This window comes from Falco rusticolus, chromosome 2 (genome assembly GCF_015220075.1).
Source record: "Falco rusticolus isolate bFalRus1 chromosome 2, bFalRus1.pri, whole genome shotgun sequence".
NCBI classification, from domain to species: Eukaryota; Metazoa; Chordata; class Aves; order Falconiformes; family Falconidae; genus Falco; species Falco rusticolus.
In genome coordinates this window covers 99077798-99101994 of record NC_051188.1, presented here as the reverse complement: position 1 = coordinate 99101994, position 24197 = coordinate 99077798, and positions in this window count along the sequence as shown.

Sequence of the window (24197 nt, the reverse complement as noted above, 5' to 3'; positions counted from 1 at the left end):
TCCTGCAAATTAGGTATATGTGATATAGAACTGACAAATTTTTGATCTGAAAAGCCATTTCAGATAAAGGACAGTAATTCCTCGATGAGGGAGAAGGCAGTGGAAAGAGTATAATTCATAAGTGCTATAATAAAGCAAACAACAAAAAGCAGAAAGGTTAAAAGCAGTTTCAACAGTTTCATATTTATGAAATAAATAAGAGATACTACCAATCCACAGCAATATACAATACTTCACTATTTACTGTAAAGATATTGTATACTTCTAATGTTCATATGGAAGGAAAATTTTAGAAACTGAAGGACTGAAGAGAAGAGAGAAAGTGAAAGTCAGGTTTAAAACCTTATTGCTGTAGTCAGTACTCAATATTCAAAGCTCATACCTTGGTAAAGTCAAAACCAATTTTCTCTGAAAGCAAAGGTACTTCTTCTAAATGAAAGCTATTTCCATGCCGAATTTCAGCTTGCAATTCTCATCCATTTCAGCTCTAGGGCTGTTCATAAAAAGGTTACAGGCTTCTTCCCTCCCCCTCCTGCTCTGTAATGGTAATAGCATCTTTTCTTCACTTTCCCTGCCTTCGAAATTTACAGACCTACTTCTGCTCAGACATTCTAAACAGCTGATCGTTTATGTAAGGTAAATCAGGAAAATTTCAAAACAAAATGAATTTATTATTAGCTATATGTAACTATAAAACCAGAAAACTTTATATTTTTTTCATATAAGAGGTGCAAATTACCACCCCAGACGTTTTCATCAACATTTGAAACAAAATATTTTCTTTCCACTGCAATTATTTTACATTTTTTACTGAAGCACAGCATAAAAAAATAAATTATTCAAAAAAGCTGAGTCGAGTAAATTAATTTGCAATGTACTGTAGCGTTAAGTGAGGGATTTAAGTCTTACATCCACAGAGAAAAGAAACAATAAAAATGTATATGTTTAAAAGCAAAACTTCCAGACAAAACACTGCAGCTGACCTATTTGTTTACATATGTTGTTGCTACTTTATCTGCACCTGATATTATGTTTATTACACTTCCATGGTCTTGGCATATTTACATGTCTTCTGCCATAATTTTAACATCCTTAGAAATGAATTCAGTATGTAATCTATGGATGAAAAATTATAAAATTAATTATTTTTCAAATAACTTTATTGGCATTCTACTTTATGAAGAAAAATTAAGAAACCTTAAATTTTTCAGCTCTTTTCCTTTAGAAGTTGAAAAGACTTAAGCAAATCCATTATTTCTTTAAACCTAAACAGGGGAAAAAATGAGAGTATTAAAATTAAAATGTGCTTAAACAATTGAGTTTTACAAGTTTTATACCTAATAATCCTATACAGTATATCCCATATACAGCATCTTTATTTCAAAGCAATGGCTCCTTTTACAGTAACTGCTTCTTTTGAATCTGAATTATTATCACAATATCAGTTACCAGATTCAAATGTAGGATCTAACTGATGATGCTTTAAGTTAATTGTATTTGTGATAGTAAGCACTTACCAAATACAGAACTGATGAATCTAAAAACTCTTATGATCTGTATAGATCAGTCAAGTGACACTTTTAAGTTCTTGAAGAATATTTGAAAGCCTTAGGAAAGTGCTAATTAATGTTTGCTGCCAGGTATTGATAGAATGCTTTTGTAGTCTAGATGTTTCCAGATGACAGTTAATGCTGTACTAGTCAGGCTGAGCAAGAGACCTGAGCAGTATTTTCCCTTGCCTGTTTGTGCTGTTGGTTGCTCTTCATTAGTGATGGAGACACTCTTAAGACACCAATTTAGACTTAAATTACTATTTGTTAGACAGCTAAAGTAAGGTAAGATAACATAAATCCCACATAATTTGCCCATAACTCAGTTGGAATATTTGTTCAAACTAAGTCTACAAAATGGTCTCAGTAATTATTTTTTCTTATTAATTATTCATACAATACTTTATGCTATCTAATTCTGAAATATCTACATCTTTGTCTAAATCAAGCCAGGTATAATTATACTTCACTGGATTACAGGCAATTAGTTCTGTTATTACTGTAATCAAGAGTACAAATGCAGAAAAAATAGTTTTTCAGATCTGCTATATTAACCGGATTTAAAATGAGGAGAAAATTCTTAGAGGCTTGTTTTCAAATTATATCTCTAAAAATTCATAATAAGTCATTAGAGGTCTGCATGGAATAATTATACTTCAGAATATTAGTTAAAAGAAAAATAAAAATATCTATGACAGTGAACCGGTTATCAATCAACTAGAGGGTAGTAATTAGTTACCATAGAAATGTCTATTTTTAATCACAAAGTAAATTGCTTAATTTTACATACTAAATATAAATACTTCTTCATGTTATTTGCGAAAAAGCAGAGAGTTTTTTGAATATTTTTTCTTTAATGGTTCTGTCTCAAATTCTTTACTTGCCTGCTATGTATTGAAGATGAATGGGCTAAGTTATGGAACAGATCCTGAGTGAGATCACACAACACATGTAGGACAACTGGGGAATCAGGCCTAGCCAGCATAAGTTTAGGAAAGGCAGGTCCTGGCTTCACAAACCCGATCCTCTTCTATGGCAAAATAAACTGCCTAGTAGATGAAGGAAATATTGTGGATGTTGTCTGCCTGGACCTTAGTAAAGCCTTTGGCACTATCTCCCACAGCATTGTCTGGGAGAAACTGGCTGCTCATGGCTTGCATGGGTGTACTCTGTGCTGGGTAAAAAGCTGGCTGGATGGTCGAGCCCAAAGAGTGGTGGTGAATGGAGTTACATCCAGTTGGCGGCTGGTCACCAGTGGTGCTCCCCAGCGTTCAGTGTTGGGGCCAGTTCTGTTTAATATCTTTATTAATGATCTGGATGAGGGGATCGAATGCACCTTCAGTAAGTTTGAAGATGACACCAAGTTGGACAGGAGTGTTGATCTGCTTGAGCGTACAAAGGTTCTACAGAGGGATCTGGACAGGCTGGACTGATGGGCTGAGGCCAGTTGTATGGGGTTCGACAAGGCTCAGTGCCAGGTCCTGCACTTGGGTCACAGCAACCCCATGCAACACTACAAGCTTGGGGAAGAGTTGCTGGAGAGCTGCCTGGTGGAAAAGGACCTGGGGTGGCTGGTTGATGGCCAGCTGAATATGAGCTGGAACTGTGCTCAGCTGGCCAAGAAGGCCAATAGAATCCTGGTTTGTACCCAAAACAGTGTGACCAGCAGGACTAGGGAAGTGATTGTCCCCCTGTACTTGACACTGGTGAGGCTGGACCTCAAATGTTGTGTTCAGTTTTGGGCCCCTCACTACAAGAAAGACATTGTGGTGCTGGAGTGCATACAAAGAAGGGCATTGAAGCTGGTGGAGCTAGTCTTAGGAGCAGCTGAGGGACTTGAAGTTGTTTAGCCTGGACAAGAGGATGCTCAAAGAGACCTTATTGCTTTCTAGAAGTACCTGAAACGAGGCTGTAGGCAACTGGGTGTAAGTCTCTTCTCCCAGGTAACAAGTGATAAGACCTTGAGGAAAGAGCCTCAAGTTGCAGCATGGGAAGTTTAGATTGGATATTAGAAAAATTTCTTCACTGGGAGGGTGGTCAAGTATTGGAAGAGGCTGCTGAGGGAGGTGGTGGAATCACCATCCCTGGAAGTGTTTAAAACACCTGTAGATATGGTGCTTAGAGGCGTGGTTTAGTGGTAGAGTGGTCAGTGCTAGCTTAATGGTTGGACTTGATGATCTTAAAGTTCTTTTCCAAACTAAATGATTCTATGATGCTATGCTTCTAACCTTCTACCAGCACTAGGGATATTTTTGGCTTGTGTACCTCCTCAAGGACATGCTATGGAAGCTTGGATGCCAGTAGAATAAGTTGTACTAGTGCATGCTGGAAACCTTTCTGCTGCTTTCCCTGCCTGTCCCAGGCATTCAGTTGCTTGCATACCAAGGGTCCAAGTCTGAGATGTGATACACACAACTATGTAACTTTGGCTCGGACAGCTAAGAAAATTTCAGTTATGAGAAATAAGCATCAGAAGGTCTGTAGAAAGGTTAAAAAAGGTAAAATTGCAGAGGGACTCCATTGAGATGATGTCATTAGTAGATCAGGTATTCAAGAGGAAAAACGCTAGCATGGAAAGGTATAAAATCTTTAACAGGAAAAGAACAAAATATTTTATTTAGGCACTGTTGGATCAGTTTACCAGTGTCCATGTCAATGGAGCTAGTGGCAGATGACAGCTGTGCAGCACAGTGGAAGGGTAGATCCCAAGGGTCTCAATGGCTGAACCTTCCGCATGAACTGATGCTTCACCAGTAAAAGTAAAATGCCCTTTCCAGGTGTGGCATCTTAATGCTTAGCTTCATAACTTGCTGAAGCCTACATATCCTTCATGTCAACCAGAGTTATACTGTATACTGTGCGTATTCTGCTAATAGACTTTATTTGTGAGTGGCTAAAGATGCCTGAATAACCAAGTATGGGAAGTAAAAATGATCAACACTTTAACAAAGATAACGAAGGTCCATACATATTAAGTATCTCTAGTAAAGGATAACTGAAAACTTGCAACCAAGACATCAAGGTGGAAAGTGATATTTTAGTTCATTTTAGTTAAGGCTGCAGGAAAGACAGAAGACCAGAAAATCAATAGGAAAGTTGTGACTTGCTAATGCCAAAACATGTGTTCAGCTTGGAACTTCAGTACATATTAAAAAACAAACAAACAAACAAACAAACAAACAAAAAAGCCAAACAACCAAAACCCCCAAAAAAACCAATCCCCAACAACCCAAAAATAACAGAAAAAAAGATGTCAAATGAATTTATCAACTTCATTCTAAGGTGTGTTTTGGTTTTGGTTTTGTGGTTTTTGTTTTTTATTATTATTATTTAACTTATTGGTAGAAAATTAAAATAGGACATTCTGAAAAAGATAACACATATGAAGCTCTAGGCCTGCAATGCAGCAGTACCAAAACTCTGTTGGACATAGAGCCGTATTAGGTTTACACAGTAATATTTTGATAGTGGTATGGCTGGTGGTGTGGGTGTGACTTTGGTGAGACTAGACTAGGAGCTGTCACCATGTCAGAAAGAGCCAGTTTCAGCGAGCTCCAAGGCGGACCCACTACTGACCAGAGTTAAACCCATCAGCAATGCTGGTGGCACCTCTGTAATGACATATTTAAGAAAGGGTAAAAAATGCTGTGCAGTAGCTGGGAGAGAGAAGTGAGAAAAATATGAGAAAAACAGCTTTGCAGAAACCCAGGTCAGTAAAGAAGGATCGGAGGAGGTGCTGCGGTTGCCAGAACACAGATTCCTTTGCCGTCTGAAGAGAAGACCATGGTGATGCATGCCGCTCCCCTGCAGCCTATAGAGGACCACATCAGAGTAGACATTAACATTGCAGCCCATGGAGGATCCCACACTGGAGCAGGTGGATGTGTTCTGAATGAATGGATCATTCATGAACCTCACGATGGAGCAGGCTCTTGGCAAGTGCTGTAGCCCATGGAGAGGAGGCCATACAGAAGCACATTTTCTGGTAGGAACTGTGACCTGTGTGGCACCCACACTGGAGCAGTCAGCTCCTGCAGGACTATTCCCTAAGGAATGGACCCACACTGGAGCAGTTTGTGAAGGGCTTTATCGCATGGGAGGGACCCCATGCTGGAGCAGGGGAAGAGTGTGAGGAGGAAGGAGCAGCAGAGATGGTTATGAACTGACCGTGAGCCCCATTCACTGTGTTCCTGTGCTACTTGGAGGGAGGAGGTAAAAGAGTCAAAGGTAAAGTTGAGCCTAGGAAAAAGGTAGGTAGGGGGAGAAGGTAGTTTTGGTTTTGGTTTTATTTCTCACTAACCTACTTTTATTAACTGGAAATGAGTGCCTTGGCAGGCAACAGCACAGAGGCAAAAAATCTCAGAAAGTAATACTGTCTGGATGGTATCATTTTTTGGCTAATACTGGGGCCGTGGACAAACTCAGAGAACAAAAAGGATCATATAGTTCATTAAACTGTATGCATACAATACTTTTCTCTTAATCAGTAATGCCACAGTGCTCAGCATATAACTTAGATAAAAACTTGCAGTGGAGTGAGATTTTTTTCTTTTGTATTCAGGGTTCCAAGCTGAACTAAAAACTAAAATTGGATCCTTGTGTGCTAAAGTCAGATTCCTTTGTGCTAAGCTTTTCACTTCTCTACCTAGAAGATGTTTGCAATGTAGAAAAGTGAAGAAAAAGTGACTAGAAGCAGAATGGAATCCCTGATAGTTGTGCAGCTGGGATAATAGCAAGGCATATAACAAATGCTGGGTATACATGTCACTAGCAAACTTGCTAGAACTGTAGGAAATAATCAACACTGCTTCCACTTCTATCTGTTGAGAGAAGAAGATGAAATACTGTCTGTTCATTGCAGTCCTGGAAGAACTTTTGAAAAATTGTACATAAAACAATATTGACAACAGATTTCCACTCTAGTATCTCTTAATACTGTCTTAGAATTGCTGACACTTTTTTGAGGATGAAGGAGAGAGAGTTGCTAACCAAAGCCATGACAAGACCTAAATCTATAAAGACTGTCAGAAAGGATAATTTTCTTAGCTTTGGCAATAGGCAACAGCCAATAATCAGAGGAAAATGAATGAAGTAGGATTTCTGTAAAGCATATTGATTAAGGTAACTTATTGACATACTGACAAAAGACAAACCTGAACTACTGCTAACAAACTAATAAACAACTGAAAGCTTTAAAGAAAAGACAAGATGAGGGCATGGGGTTAAGGGTAGGGAGAGAAGAGGGAGAGAAAAGAGAGATATCTGGATAAGTATTTCTAGCTAGAACCAAAGAGAATATCCTTTTTTTTTTTTTTTTTTTTTTTGTTTGTTTGTTTGTTTGTTCAGAAATAAGGTTTAAACCTTTGGGAGTTTTTCCTACTCAGAGCACTTGGGGGAAATGAAAGTATTCAGAAGAAAAAGAAAGAAATAATCATCTTTATTTTTGTAATTTCTTCAACACCAGCAAAATCTTTGGTGCAACTACTTTATTAATTTTATTAATTTTATCTGAATTACTGCAGTAATATTTTGTTTGTCTAGTTGTATCATCTAAATGTAGGTAAAATCACAGGGACCCAGAGCACTGTCTGGGGACTGCTAGAAAAATCTTAAAATAAAGAATGTAATAATAACATAAAGAGAGAAATGTAAGAGATAGATCTATGAGTGCTGACCTAATTACAGACAAAGTATGTACATTTTATAGCTGCAAAACATTTTCCTGATATCAACTTAGAAACCTGCTGGTTACTTACACTTAGTTCTAATGAATACTCAAAGACTGCATTACTGTGGCTAAAAGTGAGGTCATTCCTATCCCTTGAATATAAAATTGAGTCAGAATCACATATCTCTTTCTTCTGTGGGGGACATTTTACAAGAAAAACAGCAATGTGATCTTGAGACACTATCCTGCAGATAGAACAATGTGCTTTCAGTATAATTTGTTCACCTATAAGATCCTGGGACTTGTTTAATTCGAAGTTTTTATTTTGCCAGTATCCTATAACTATGATTTTAGGGTAAAATAGAAACAGAAACATATCCAGAAAAGATATATAATGAAAGAAAAAAAAAAAAAAAAAAAAAAAGAAAATTCTCTAGAAGGTGTTTTCAATGTAGAAATAGAACAGAAAATTAAAACTTCTCTATTCTTCCCTTATTGATTCAGAAATATTATAAGGAAAATATTGGGTTTTTTATTTAAATCCCTTAATGTTTTGTAAATGTTTACATGACATACACAATGAAATCCAAAGGTAAGAAATTTGACAAAGTTTATAATGTGGTCTGTGTGTCTTTTTTTAAAGCATTTTGAATGCATATGAATATACCAAAAGGTTGTTCTGTTACCATAATTGTTTCAATATTTGCTAGGTAAAACAGCAATAGAAGTTAAAGGGAAAAAGACTGTGTATAAAATTTCTATTTTCCAGAATTTGTCTTAATACAAAAGGAGTAAATATTTGTGCAGTTTATAGAACTTTGCTAAGAAATAAATTTGAAAGCTGAAACAGAAAAGCACAGTTTGATATTTCTCAGTACAAGTTAAGTGTGCATGTATGTGTGTGTACATAAGAGCTTTGTAATAAATGAATGCCACAACTGAGCTTTTAATCATTAATCTTCCTGTCAGGATTCAAGAGAGACAGGACTTCTAAGTGTTGCCAGGTTGTCATGAGATTTGTGTTCACAGGATTCCACTTGACTTTGTAGCCTCTCATCTCCAACTGACATTACAAACCACTCATTACTCTTAGTGCCAGGAATCCGTGCAGCATATGTAATGAAGGAAGAAGAATTTTTTCTTTCTTTCTTTCTTTCTTTCTTTCTTTCCTTTCTTTCTTTCTTTCTTTCTTTCTTTCTTTCAGGGGTGGGTGGGAAGGTATACACTGAATCAATGTTAGAGGAAGAACGGTTTCAATACATGAAGGGTTATGCTGTTGTCAATTAAACCATAATTTGCATTTCAGAAACTAATATGCAAGGAAATTTGCCCTTAGCAGTTGCACTCTATAATAATTCAATTAGTTTTCCATCATACAAAAAGCACTGCAATGTTATATGCAAGTAAAGCCCTTTTGCTCATCTACCAATGGCTAATCCACTGTCCTCTGCTCTGAATTTTAGCTCAGACAGGGCACAGCTTACAATAATGAAGAATAACATTGAAGGTTATTTTTTGGGGTGATGGAACAAGTAAATGGTGATGGAAGGTGTTATATATCTATCTTTAAATTATGCATGGTGAGTTATTCCTTTCATGTTCAAGAATCTGCCTTTTTGATTGGCAGTAATTCTTACATAAGAGATATTTTGGAGATCATCATGTAAGATACAAAACAGAGAAGCTTTATCATTTGGGGTAATCTAGTGTTGTATAATGTACACTGTTTCCCCAGTTCACATGAACATAGTTACTGTATCTTAAAATATTACCTCTCTTCTTAATGTACTGTAGGATTATTACTTTTTCCAGAAGCCACTGAAATTGTAAGTCTGACACCACACGTATTTACATGCTTGGGCATTACCCCATACAGTTTTGGATTTGGGGGACATACAATTCATCAGAACTTTGGTTTGGAGACACAAAATTTGTCCTATGAAGTTACACCTCATTGTAAGCAATTTCTATTTCATTATTCTTTCATAACAAAAATAGTAGTAATGCAGACATTCCATATGAGGTTGCAAACTAACCTTTTATCAATAAAATTTGGGTATAAAAATATGTACGTGCATTTTGTTTCTGCCCACTTAGAGAAATGAAGTTACTTTAAAGATGTGTAACAGATGTGAAAACAGAACATTTATGACAAAATGTCTAGAATAAGTATTTTGAATGAAAAAATCAATAACATGACATATAAAGCAAAATAAAATTGAGAAACATTATTTTCTTAGCAAGCTTGATTTATTGAGAGTAAAAAACAATAAGAGGATTTTCTAGATGGAGGTAACACTTTAGTGTTTTTACTGAACATTGTGTTTTCTTAAAAAAATTGAAAATACTTATTCTTTGGCTATCATTATCTCACTATCCTTAGGAGACCAGGCTCCTCCTCTCTACAATATTAATCAGCTAATTCCTCTGGCACTTTTGGGATAAACAGAAAATCACCAGCAGATAATGATATGGAAGGCAGACCTGAAACAAGGAAGGATGATCCACTTCCTCAAATGTTAGTCAGGAACCAAGAAAAACTGATTAAGTTGCACTGCTGCACATTCCTATACTGTCATCCTATAAAAGTTGTTCTTGCTCAGACACTCAGACACTACTAAAAGTAGGTTTGTGCCTATGTATGTCATTTAGTTGTTCCTGACATCTCTTCTGGATACAAGCATGAAGTTAATAAAGCACTAATGGTGATAATAAATTGCTCAAAACCAGGCACCCCTCAGGCAAAAGTGTCTGATCCTTGAATCATGCCTGGAGAATATGCACCCTTGCCACCAGGACACTTGCCACTCATACAGCTAGAGGGAACTTGGTATTCTTTCAACAGGACATTTAGGTTTAAATGCCTACATTTATCAATGAGATATGGATATATCAATTGATGGCTTAATCAATGAGCTAATCAATGTTCTTGTTATGCAAAATAGAATTCAGTCAGAGGAGGTCTTATCCCAATGTTTTAGTAGCTACTATACTTTCCCAAGATATGTGAGTTTGAAACTATTAATCTAATCCCACAGAGTACTTGGAACATCAGGTTGTTAACTCTCCTGTAGTGATCTGTCTTCCTTGATTTTTGTAGCAGGTTAAATGAGTGCAAGAACTCAGTCCCAACGTAGTTTGTTGTTCAACATCTCAAGACTACTTATGAGTAGGCTTTCTCTCACCAGCTCTTCCATTTCAGTAAATAATTCCCAGCTTCTTTTGTGTACTTCATTGTTCTATCCCCTCCCCCCCTTTTTTTTTTTTTTTTTTTTTTTTTTTTTTTTTGTTTCTTCCTGTGGATTCCTTTATTTGGTTGCTAGCTGTGCCCATATACCATGAAAGAAACATACAGATTCTAGGCAGGTGAGGATATGGAGGTCAGATACTGATGATCCAGCTCTTAATTAATGTGGTGGGTCGATCTTGCTGGACTCCATGTGCCCACCAAAGCTGCTCGGTCACTCCCTTCCTTAGCAAAACAAAGGACAGGGAGATCACTCAGCAATTACTGTCATGGGCAAAACAGACTTAACTTGGGGAAATTAGTTTAATTTATTGTCAGTCAAATCACAGTAGGGTAATGAGAAATAAAACCAAATCTTAAAACACCTTCCCCCCCACCCCTTCCTTCTTCCTAGGCTCAACTTCACTCCTAAAATGTCTGCCTCTCCCCCCTGAGCAGCACAGGCAGATGGGATATGGGAGTTTTGGTCAGTTCATCATACATTGGCCCTGCTGCTCCTTCTTCCTCACACTATTCTCCTGCTCCATTGTGGGATCCTCCCAATGGGAGACAGTCCTCCACGAACTTTTCCAGTTTGGGTCCCTCCCATGGGGTGCAATCCTTCAGGAACAGACTGCTCCACCATGTGTCCCTTGTGGGGCCACAAGCCTGGCCAGCAAACCTGCCCCAGCCTGGGCTCCTCTCTCCACAGGTCCTGACAGGAGCCTGCTCCAATATGGGCTTCTCGTGAGGTCCCAGACTCTTTTGGGCATCCACGTGCTCTGGTGTGGGGTCCTTCATGGGCTGTGGGTGGATATTTGTTCCACCATAGACCTCCACAGCCAACCTCACCATGGGCTTCACCACGGGCTGCAGGGAAATCTCTGCTCCAGCTCCTGGAGCCCCTCCTCACTCTCCTCTTTCACTGACCTTGTTGCCTGCAGATTTATATTCTTATATATATTCTCGTATATTCTCATTCCTCCTCCTGGTTGCTGTTGTGCAGTAGTTTTTTCTGCCCTCTTAAATATGCTATCACAGAGGCATTAACACTGTTTGTGGTGTGGTGGGTCTGTTTCAGAGCCAGCTGGCATTGGCTTTGTGGGACATGGGGAAAGCTTCTGGCAGCTTCTCACAGAAGGCACATCTGTAGCCCCCGCTACCAAAATTTTGCCATGCAAACCAAATACAGTTAATCAGTGTCAAAACTAATAATCTGTTGTCATTCCCACAGTCTTCAAGATTCAAATGTTTTTAGAGGGTTGTTTAAAAAAATAGAGTAATATATTATATGGTCATGGGACCTCACAAGTAGGAAATATTAGGAAAGTTTGCTTTTCTCTATGAAGGTCAAAGTTCTAATATATGCTTATGAAAGTAGGACATTGAAGATTAAAATTAAGTGTAAGTATCAAGGCTAAGATGCAACCCCTTTATTTCACTGTACTTGAAGAAATTTTGTTTGACAACTGCAATTAGAAACTATCTGCGATGTACCACATAACATAAATATCAGTCCTCTAAGATTCTAATTCTTGATGCCAACTGATAAAGAGAGAAAAACTAACCCAAAACATTAATAAACATGGTCAATAAAATTGATCAAAAATAATTTCTGGTTTTAAGGACAAATTTCTTTTTAGAAAAATATCTGAACAACAAAGTATACTGTATTTAATTCTGAGATTTAGAAAGCTGATCCCTCCAAAATGTTTCACTATATCATCATTATGTCATAACTAATTTTAATCTCAAAGAAATATTGTTTCCTTAGTGCATTTTGCTATGGACTTGATCTAATTACTAGCATGGAAGAAGAAGGTAATGTCCAACTGAAACAAATATTATTATAACACAACTAAAATACATCATTCAGGACCTCAGAAGGTAATTTTTTATAAGTTTCAGGAATAAGTACATTTTATATAGTTGCCAATTTGTGCTTATAAAACATGCTTATCCTTAAAGTAGAAACAAGGACTGTAACTGAAGGATGTGAGCTGTTGCTCATTTTGCCAAGTTAGATACATGCAGCAATAGAGGCGTTGTACATCTATTTGCTGGTTTGTTATTATGTTGTTTGCTGTATGATTACAAGTTGTTAAATTCAGCAGAGCTTCTTGAGCCTACACAGAAAAGTGTTCAAAAGCTTGAAATGATCTCTTTTACCAAAATGATATGGGAAATTACATAAGCAGTGCAATTCTTAGTAAACTTTCACATTGTCTATGTTGTGTCCAAGCAGCAGACATGTAAACAGCAAGGAAGAGGGAGAGTGTAAAGAGGATGAGTTCTCCAGGCAGGAAACTGCAACAAGAAGGTAACTCATGTAAAAGTGGTTTGGGGGAGCTGGACAGTGGGAGGAGGCAGAGAGCAATTCTACAGGGGATTCAGTTTTATAGGCTATAAGATAAATTAATTGGAATAAGCTGTTTTAATAGAAGCTTATGCTAGTCATCGAGTAAAACAATGAAGAAAGAAGACTTTTGCCACACAGTTTAGATCAAAGTCTCAATATCTAAAGTATCCAGACTAGCTAAGCTTACTGTAATTTCACATAACTCAGTTACATATGTAAAACTTTTATAACGTGAAAATTATGGGGTTTTTTTCTTGATACATTATGTTCCTGCTATTCAGGTTAAATTTCTTTTTTGCAGAACATTTCTTGTGGGTATTCAGCCACTATTCACACTCTCTTGCAAGAAAGAATTGTTAGATCATTTGTATCTATTTGCAAGAAAGAAAAAAAAAAACACCTCCATTTTTTCTCCCAGAAAAATACAGAGAAAATCTGTTACATTTAAATGAAAAAAGGAAGAGACTGCATCCTGATGGATCAGAAGACAGAGAGGTTATTTATGGTCTCCACGTTTAGTACACTTTTTTTTAAATTTCTAGATTATTTAAAATGCAAAGATGAATATAAAATAATCTGATTATTAGTGACTAGGACTGTAGCAGTCTGGTGTCATCAGTGGTTCAAACTCTGCACTTAATTCTACATGTCAGCAATTTGCAGTATGAATTTGAAAAAGTGACTTCTAGTAAAAATAATAGTTCTACAAAGCCTGGATTTTATTTTTAAGATAAAAGGTAATAATAACACATGATGCACTTCGTAAAACATTCTGAAAATACTTTACTATAAATGATTTTATTCTTTTCCTTAGCCTACAGGAACGTGTTTACAATCTTCCTGTTCTGTTTCATTTTGTGACAGTAGAGTATACGCTACAGCTATTTTATGTCAAAGAGAAAGCTTATTTGTTCCAGATGTTGAACAAGATTTTTCTTCAAGTTTGAGCTATTAGCTGGAGAAAACATGACTTGTTTTAGAAGCAGGGAAAGATAAGTCTTATCAGTTTACAAGATATGGATCTTAACCGTATGTCTTTTAGCATTACTGAAAATACTCTATGCCATATTCTTTAGGGATTATGCAGCTCTGATGGCATGGAATGCATTACTGTGTCCCCAAAAGGGAATAATAACCACCTTAATTAAGTTTTAAAATATCTTAACATATTGTAAAATATATTAAAATAATATGCTTACATAAAGCTAGTCAAATAGAAGTTGGAACCCAATAGATGCAGCTGTCTACAACTTCTTTCAGGCAGAATGATGCATCTTTAGTCCATGATTAGTTTCTCCCTTAGAAAGAAAACCAAACAAACTCTTTTTGTAATTGAGATGTATATTTAAAAATAAGAGACAAGTCTGTGAATTCTTTAAATATATTAGTATTGCCTTGAGATCTGTTAAAATGGACTCTAAGAAGTACAGCTTGCTTCTTCTCCCTCAGGACATAAAACCATGCATCAATAGAATCTGACCTGTTGCAGATCAGGCTAGGATCCATACTCACCCTAGAAAATATTCTGTATCTACTCCTAAAGTGTGCAAATGAGAAAAAGCTAATCTACTGCCCTGTCTTCATGTCGGCGAGTGTGCATTATTATAATTGCATTTTAAATATGTAAATATGACCAGGATCCCAATATTAATAAGAGGAAAAAACCCAAATAAACACAAATCTTTAATGTAAGCATACCACATTATTAATTACAATATTAAAAATAAGAAAAAGTCACTCTGGAGATGGCAATGAATTTCCAGTTGTTATGCAATAATTTACATTAGTTTCTGTAAAAACTTTGGCAAATACCTTTGGAAATGACAATGCTTTTAAGTTTATCCTATGTTCTTTGTTAACTCCATCCATAGTAGTAAATACTCTTTAATAAATGTTATAACATAAATCCTATTCAATAAAATACAGAATGATAACATTCTGAATGTATCATACATAAATTAGGTTAGAATTCCTATTTGAAAAATACATTTTTATTTGATCCACATGCTCATTATTATTGAAAAAATTACAAAGATAATATTTACAATTCACATTTGGCTATAGCTTAAAAATCTTCTGATGTTAACTATAATAAAGCAGTTTTTTCCAAAACTGTCTTTCCAAACTGTCTTTCTGGGTAAGCTTCTTGTGAGGTGATGTTTATGGAACACATAAATTGTAAAAGATTGTGACATAAAGTCTGCGATCAGAACCTTAAATGTAGACATAATGAACATCAGATGCCTGACTAGAAAAAGTGATTACAAGCCATAACAACAGCAACAACAGAAACAAGGACCATCACTGACTGCCTTACACTGAGATGTGTTGCTCAGTTAATATTTCACTGTTCCACATTACCATTTTCTGACCATCAGCAATTACTGATGCACAATACTTCTCAATGGTTTTATTAAACCTTTAAAATAGGCCAGTTTGGGTACATAAGAAGTGGGGGCAATTGCTCAGACCAGGGATTAAAAAGCTAACACAGAAAAAGGTAGATAACTTGTGCTTCAAACTCTGGAGAGACAGTAGAGATTGAAATAGAGGAACGATACAAGAGAAAGGTCTGGAGGAAGAAGGTATAATAATGAAAAAGTGATAGAATTTTTCTAGCAAACAGTTTGTAATTGAGCTGCAGTTTCAAAGTTATTGTACCTGAATCCAACCCTGCTGCTTCCAGCATAGTTTTCTTGCAAGCAAAATTAGGATCAAAAAATAAGAATGCTAAGTTCTCCTCCAGCAGAATTGTGCCCAACAACTGAGCATTGGTAGTTTTGTTTTGTTTTGATTTGATTTGATTTGTTTTCTTTTGTTTGTTTATTTTTTATTTCTGGAGGAGATAGTGACCATCCTTTATAGAATTACACAGTAGTTAGAAAACAGCTAGGGGTTTTGTGACCAAGATGCTCTCAGTCTGAAGGGACTTAAAATAATACTTTTCGTTTTTGAAGAGACAGCATCATCCCAAACCTATGAACTATTTCTGGATGAAGACACAATAAGTAGAAGATATATTTCTGCAAAAAGAACTATTAGTAGGTAAGAGGTATAAATCTTTTGCTAAAAGAACAGCACACAGGAGGGATTCTAATACCTGATGGGTTAGGTGAAGAATGGAGAACCCAGTCTTCTGAATTATATCTGGATTTCACATTACAAAAGCAATTACAAGTAATCATGACCTTCAATTTCAAAAACCAGAAAGATGTGCTGTACAGTGAAATTCAAACTAAACAAAATTAAAATAATTTACACAATGTAGAACCAACAAAGGGTTCTGGTTTATGAGCTTAAAGATGAAAAGAACAGAAGTTTAAGAGAACTGGGACTTCAACATTTTCAAAATTAGCAGAATATAAACTATTTATTCTGAACTTTTGGAGTGTCTAAGTATTCTTTGTTTTTCTTTTTTTTTTTCCCCCTTCCTTTTTTCTGTTTGTTTTGGTTTTGTTGGTTTTTGGTTGTTCCCCCACCCACCTCCCCTGAACTGTGGGAGATGATGACACCGTCAGCTTGGAATGATGTTTAAAACATGTGCAAACGTATTGAGTATATAATTATCTGAACATGAAAAAAAATATCCCAACAAACAACCCAAAAAACTTTGTGTCTCAAGCAGAAAAAAGAGTTTAAGGGGGACAGCATCCTTCACAGCTGCAAGTCTGTCAAGTGAATAATTCTTCCAAAGTCAACAAAGTAAATATAGGTTAAATTCTGATAATACAGTAGGACTGGTTTAAAGGTTAAGTACTCCAGAAATCTTCAAGGTTAACAGTACTCAGTGGTTCAAAAATCTATCCAGGTTGAAGCCCTCACTAAAATTACTTCCTTTTACACCTGCTTCCACTTCAGCACTTCATTCAGTCGAGGCAGCCTCTACAGTTCCCCCTCAAGTGTTCATCCTATTTCTGAGAATAGGCTTCATTACAATGGAGAATCTGTTGAGAAATATTTGATTACAGGGAATCTCTAAAGTAGGCTGAGTCCTCAAAATACAGGAATGTCAAGGAGAACCCTGAGGGTTTATTTACGAATTAGACTTGTCACTTTAAAATATGGCTTCTGACAATCCTTTGAAAAACTGCTGGCCAGTTCACAGTTTCCTATCTAAAATGATGAAGAAATCTGGAGAAAGTATTACTCAACTCAATCTTTTTCCAACACATCCCTGAGGTTTAAAAAAAATGGGAATAGCCTTTTTGCCCTGTAATCACTCATTTGTCAGACTATATTGTAGATATATAACACAATGCCTGCTTAATTTTGTGGGCCAAAGAGATTTTAATCATTAAAATATTGTCACTAATATCAAACCCACACACTGTACCGGGAATTTACAAAGAAGCAGTGGAACTATGAAATACAGAAGAGAAGGAAAGCTAAATGAACTTGATATTGTTTTTGGCAAATACCATGTTTCCAAAAATTAAATCAGATGTCAACAGTTTTAAAAAAAATATATTTAAAATTAAATATTGAACAAAGTAAAAACAAATGGAAAATCAAAACATTTATTCATATAGCTGAATAATGAAATAATTTGATCTCTTAATTTAAAATACTTCTTTTGATAACAAATTTATTTACCTAAATTTATCTCCAATAAAACAATGCAAGGACAAAATGTTTCGGTTCAGTCTGAATGAAATTTTTCACAATATGAAATTAAAAAATTGTATTCATATACATTTACAGATATATTTAATATAAGTATTCTATGTAATTATAGATATATCTCAATGCAATTTCCTGTAACAACTTGAAAAAAATATAAATAGTACGTTTATATATTTTGAATATAGATTGATATATCTAATAAAATTAAAAATATATGTATTTGCTACAAAGAAATATCAGAAAGATAGGCAGACTGTCAGATATATAGGAAATGTATTAATGGTGGAAGACACTACAAGCTGGACATTTTCTCAGTCTAAAGCTCTGGACACCTTTTGTAACTGGTGCTTCTGCATGCAAAGAATCTGTATATACAAGTCCAATTATTCGCATATTAGCATTCTCATGGATTCAGGAATTTATTTAGTGATCAGGAATAATTTTCAACAACTACTGTAAACACCGGGTTGCACCAATTGAGAAACAAACAAACAAACAACGACAACAAATACCCCCCCAAAAAACAAAACTAAAAAAAAAAAAAAAAAAAAAAAAAGAAAAACCCCAAGCAAACACCAAAAACATTGGAAATACAATGTATAGAAGAAACAAAATGACTTAATTGTGGAGTTTGGAACTATTGACACATATTTTCATTCATGTTTCTTTTCATATGTTTACTCTTTGAATACATAACCACAGAACGGAATGGGACTGGAAAAAATCTGTTATGAACTTCAATTGAGGAAAAGGCGACTGAAATAAAAATTATAAAGAACTTTGTACAGCAAATTTGTTCTTTCCTTTCAGCATGTCAGAATTCTGGCCATACCGATAAAATGCAGAGTATAAGGACATATATGAGAGTATAAACAGATATATACACATGTATTTTAAAAATTCTGTCAGATACTAAAAGAACTAAAAAAAAATCTGTATTACAGACTGTGGTTAGTTGCAATACGTTATTACTAGCAGCAGGTAATTTTGACTGTACACTTTGTAAGCCAGATCTCATTTTTGCCTGACACCTCTGGATAAAGACATTATCAGAAACGATTGCAATATGTAACAAGTGCACTCTAGACATTTCACCTACCAGTCTCTAAGAGCTCTAAAAAACAAAGTAGATAGTATTACACTGGTTTATGGATGTAGAAAAAAACAGTATAATATAGAGGGAAAAATATAGAGGGAAACAGTTCATTCAGTCAATCTTTTTATTGACTCCAGCAACATACTTTTCCCACTAGATCTCAGCCTAAAGTATTGACGTGATTCAGCTAATGACTTAAATTATTGAATACTTTTCCATGATATTTTAAATTAGCACAAAAAAAATTGAAATATTTTTGAATGTTTGCTTCATACATTATTAAAAAAACCCTGATATTTCTAACCTGTTATAGTGCAATTTTCTATTTTTCATTGATTTTAAACATACATTTTAAATACATTAATTCCTATAAGAATTTAAACTTTGTAATTAATTTTCCTAAAGCTGAGCTAATGAGCAGCATTTATCTTAATTACCTTTCCTAAATACAACATTTCGTTTTCTCAGCAATTTAAAACCAAACAGTTGTTCACTTTGGTGATTAATTATAAAAAGTTAAAATTAATCATTGAAGTATTTTAAAGACCTTTTCAATGAAGTCGTATTTATCTTGTAACTTTCATTTTTAAGAACTATTTTTGAGTTGCATATGATTAATAGGAATTTTAATTGTTGCATTTCCTACATCATAGAATAATAATTGGCATAAATTTTGTTTGCTTAAACATACATGGCAGCCTTTCACTATGTCCTTCTTTCCAATGATATGACTAGAAAGATTTCTATGTTGCAGTATGGTACCATAACAGCAGGGAGCAATTCTTGTATGTGAGCCCAAAGGCAACAACCTACTAGTGGGTTTATATATATATATATGTATATATTTATCTATCTATTTATTTATCCATTCATCTATTTATCTATTTATCTATTTATTTACTTATTTATTTTGCATACAGGGGAAAAAAATGCATACAAACAAGCAAAATTCAGAACTTCATTTGTCCATGTAACTTAATTTTAATTTCTTTGCATATAGGATGCTTTACACTGAATGAGGCTAGTTTCATTTGGGAAAAACAATGTGTCACCTTGTGTTTGAGAGACTGTACTGTAACACAAAAGTCCAAGATTATTACATAAAGATCTTTCTTCCTTTTCTTTACTCTTGTGGTTTAACCCCAGCCACTTCAAACACCACCCCACCCCACTGCCCCCTCATCTCCTTCTTCCCCCAGCTTTATATGCTAAGCACAACATCATATGGTATGGCATATCCTTTTCTCAGTTGGGGTCAGCAGTCCCAACTTTGTCCCCTCCCAATTCCTGGTGCACCCCCCAGCCTGCTTGCTGGTGGTGTGAGAAGCAGAAAAGGCCCTGACTGTGTGTAAGCACTGCTCAGAAATAATGAAAACATCCCTGCATTATCTACAGTGTTTCCACCACAAATTTAAAGCATAGCCTCATACTAGCTCCTATGAAGAAAATTAACTCTGTCTCTTGGCCAAAACCTGCACAACTCTGAATTTTCAACCTAAATAGGCTGAAATAATAAATTTTATTTAATAATATTTGAGATAAAATTTCCCAGTTCTTCTTGTGCTTAAAGTTTGCTAGCTTTTCTTTTCCTCTAATGTAAAAGATCACCTTCCATCACATTCTCACAATTTGAACTCTTAGCCTCCAATGGAACTTTCTTATCATCTGTATCCCAAATACATAAAGGAAAATTTTAAAAAGACACCATTCCCATACATTTGGACTGCTAGATACAACTGTCCTTCTTAGGACATGATGTCTCACTAACCTGCAGAAGAAAACCATTAAGTTTCTCTTCCAGGTCATATGCCATGTGGGACTCTGGTAACAGATCTATAGCAGGAGAACAAGTTCAGCTCTTTCACCACTCCTTGCATCTGCCAGGTATTACAGGGGGGTGCAGTGTGTGTGTGTGTCCATGCTTTGGCAGTAGCATAAGCCTCTTTTTCAGATTGTTTGCATTGTTATCCTACCAAAATTTCCCCAAAGAGCAAAAGTCAAATTCATAAAATGGTTATAGGTTGTATCTTAGGGAAAAAGGGAATGGAGTTTTGCAGGCCAAATAAAATAGTTGTTTTACAGTACCATTCCCTCACCTGAATCTCAAGGATTGATACAAACAATACTACTCAGTGTTTTCCTGAAAAAATACACAGAAAAGTACTTCAACTGGAAAGGGTCAGGAAAACAAAATACAGGGCTTTCAACATACTCTTACCAAAATATTCAAAAGAATTTTTCTAAACTCTTTTGCAAGGATTGTTACACTATAAAAACATGAAGTAGTTGCATGTGCTTCATTTGATTTAACGGGATATAGAATTATGTCTATTATCTCATTGCTACATGTCCTTAAATACTTGCATATTCAAACAATTTTTTCAGCTCCCTATGTAGAAAATAAAAACAGGAGTAAGCTTTAAATTTTCAGCTGTGTCACTAGCAGATGCCATAAGAACTGCCAGACAGTAAAATGGATGATTGCTGTTTAACCCCGGTGGGCAGCCCAGCCCCACCCAGCAGCTCCCTCCCTCCCTCTGCAGTGGGTGGGACAGAGAACTGGAAGGGTCAAAGTAAGAAAATTCCTCAATTGAGTCACAGCCTACTGACTATGGCTAGCACTGATGCTGATGGCTGTGGTCCTTGAAGGGTGTTAGTTGCTGAGGTCTAGGTGATCAGGTTTGGTCTTTGGTTTTTTGTCTGGCAACTTTTGTTAATTTAATGACTTTCACATGCAGCTACATCTGTCTTGCTTTGCCCCTTTGGTGATCACAGTGCTCACTTCTGTAAAACTGTGCCTGGCTATGCCACCACATTTTTACAAAATCCATATATATAATGCAATTAATTATACGAAGCTACATATTTATACTTAGGTCTAAGGCAAGTTTCCTTTATTACTTACTGATATTTGATTTTGAGCAACAGTGAATTTCATTCTTTCTTCATCTTCTCGTATTTGTTAATCTCCCTCAGCTATCTTTAGTCCTATATCTGAAAAGTTTTAGTATTTCTACATACAGGAGTCATTGTATACTACTTATCTTTGCTGTTCTTTTATTTTCATTTTTTATAATTCTGTTGGATCCTTTCTGAGATTGGATAACCAAAACTGAACACATTCTTAAAGAAGCACATAAAGAATTTACACAATAATACGATACTCTCTATTTTTTTTTCTTTTCAAAGAATTCCTAGCATTAGCTTTTTCTCCTTTACTATGCCTTAGAACAGATGGCTAAGACTTTTTAAGAGTTAGTCACCATTTTTTTAATTTATATTATTCCTGTGCGAATTTAATATTAGTGCCTATATGACAGGAAGCTACAGTGGAGACACCAAGGATTAGCCCCGAACTGCTCATAAATTTCATAATAACACTGAGAGCAAGAACGTAAACTCCATTCTTTCCAGTCTACCTTAACTTCCTCCATTATTGTCAGATACAAGAAGTTTTAATTCATTTTTACATGGTAATAATATTTCAGAAAGTGCCCTGGTTACACATTGATGATGAGCAGTAGCTTTTGGTTTTGTTAGAGTAGAGATCTCAAGCAGGACATGAGTAAGATTTCTGTCATGATGTCCACTTCCAGTTCTGTTGTGCTTTGGTGTTGGGCTTCGTGCTGGAATCTGTGCTGCCTGTGATTATTGCAAGAGAGTCAAAAGATCCAGAAAAAACACCTCAGAAGTTTAGATAAGTTCTGACAAAGGAGGAAACAAATTAACAAAGTATAGAAAAGGAAGCTATGACAAGAGATTAGAATCACTAAAATCAGGGCAAAATTCTCCAGATTTTTTAAAGCATATGTAAATGCTAAATATTGTATTTGAATGTCAATGTTGAAAATGTGTACCAAATGTATGCTAGAATTATGGATATATGTGGGAAAATGCAAGAAAGTAGCATAGGTAATTAGATCTCAAATGGAATTTAAATATTACAGAATCACGGAACTGAGAAATATGAGACAGGTCTTCAGATGCAAGGCCAGGAAAACTTCAGTGTCAGAATCTGAGAAGGCGAGGGGACAGAATTTCGTAATTCATAACTAAGGAGAGGTTCAAAAGTTCTAAATCTGCCTTTAAAAACTTTAGTCCCTTTTTAGACCTGTCATTATATTTTCATAGGAAACAAATATAACTAACGCAGGAGTTAGTAAAAACATTGCTCAGACAGCAGCTTTGAACCATCTGGATGAGATAGAGAAGAATGCATGTTTGAAAAGTGAACTAAGTCTTACTCTCTGGACACTTCCAATGATTAAAGAAAAGATCAGTTCTTTGATACAGTATGTCAGCTGCAGATTACAGAAGTAATACTGTCATGCTTAACTGCAGTTCTTAATCTGCCTGAGATGCTGCCAAATTGTAATGTGAATATCAGCAAACTGGAAATGTTTGGTCCGTTGTTGAGCTTGGTGCATCAGTGTTCTGCCAAAGTTCAGGAAAACACACTGTAAATTAATAGCAGCTTAAGTTGAAAGTCAAAGTATGGAGTTAAGAATATGGAAAAATGAAATTTCAGATGTCAGTTTCTGCATTGCACATGCTGAGATGTGGAAATGTAGTTTACAATGGGACAGGTCAAATGGTCAAAATCTAGCTCTCATGAAGTGTGATTCTAGCCTAGACAGGTTTAACAAAACACAGATTAGAGTTAGAGAATTTAAGACATTGCTTTTTATGCAGAATAAACTTGTAGTCACACAGAGAAATCTCATGGCAAACGGTCAAAATGGGCAAATATTACAGAAGAACATAGGAGTGGAAATGAAACTGTAGAAGCACAGCTGACTGGAATCAAGGTTAAATTTCATCTTTTTCCCTGGATAAATGTTGTTGCATCACCTTCCTTGGCTGATAAAAGTCACTGGGGTCACAAATTTTCTACTATTCATGTAGTTTGCCAAACAGTTTATATAGCATTAAAGATTTCTGGGTTTGAGAACATTCATGAACACTTTACCCCAGATTCAGGCACATCCTGTTTTGCATTTTTCTTCTGTGTTTTAGAAAAGAAAGCAGAAAATAAATGTATTGGTTGATAATTTATACATAGGAAATAAGGCAGAAATAGAAAATAATGAAGTTAGGAGTGAGAAAAGAGTTTCATATATATAAAAAGAAATCACATATATCAATAATAATATTGGTCAGTCACACATTGTAGATCTCTGGGAGGTTCATCTCTTCTAAACAGCTTTTAAAATATTTTAGAATCTAAATCAAATCCAAGTCTTTTTCTGACAGTTATATATTTTGTGAACCATGGCCTAAAATAACTATTCTGAAAGCTGTGCGAACACTTTCCATTTGCAGAAACTTGGATATATCAGTGAAAGAAAAAGCTGTACAATTATCTGACAGATCTTTCCAGGTGACACTGGTAAATCTGGGAAAAAAACCAATAAAATACAAAACAAACAGAAGTTTTAAAAATAAGTAATTAAAAAAAAAAAAAAAAAAAAAAAGGCTGGAATTCAAAAAACAACCAAAGACTGAATGGGGGAAAGAACCCCACAGCACACATAAATTTACCTTCACTATGAAACAATATTGCCTGTGGTACTGTGAAAGGCATAGGGTACATATATATTTGTATGCACTTAACTAAAAATGCAATTCAAGGAAAGCTATTCTGAAATTCATTAGATTATATTCACAAAGACACA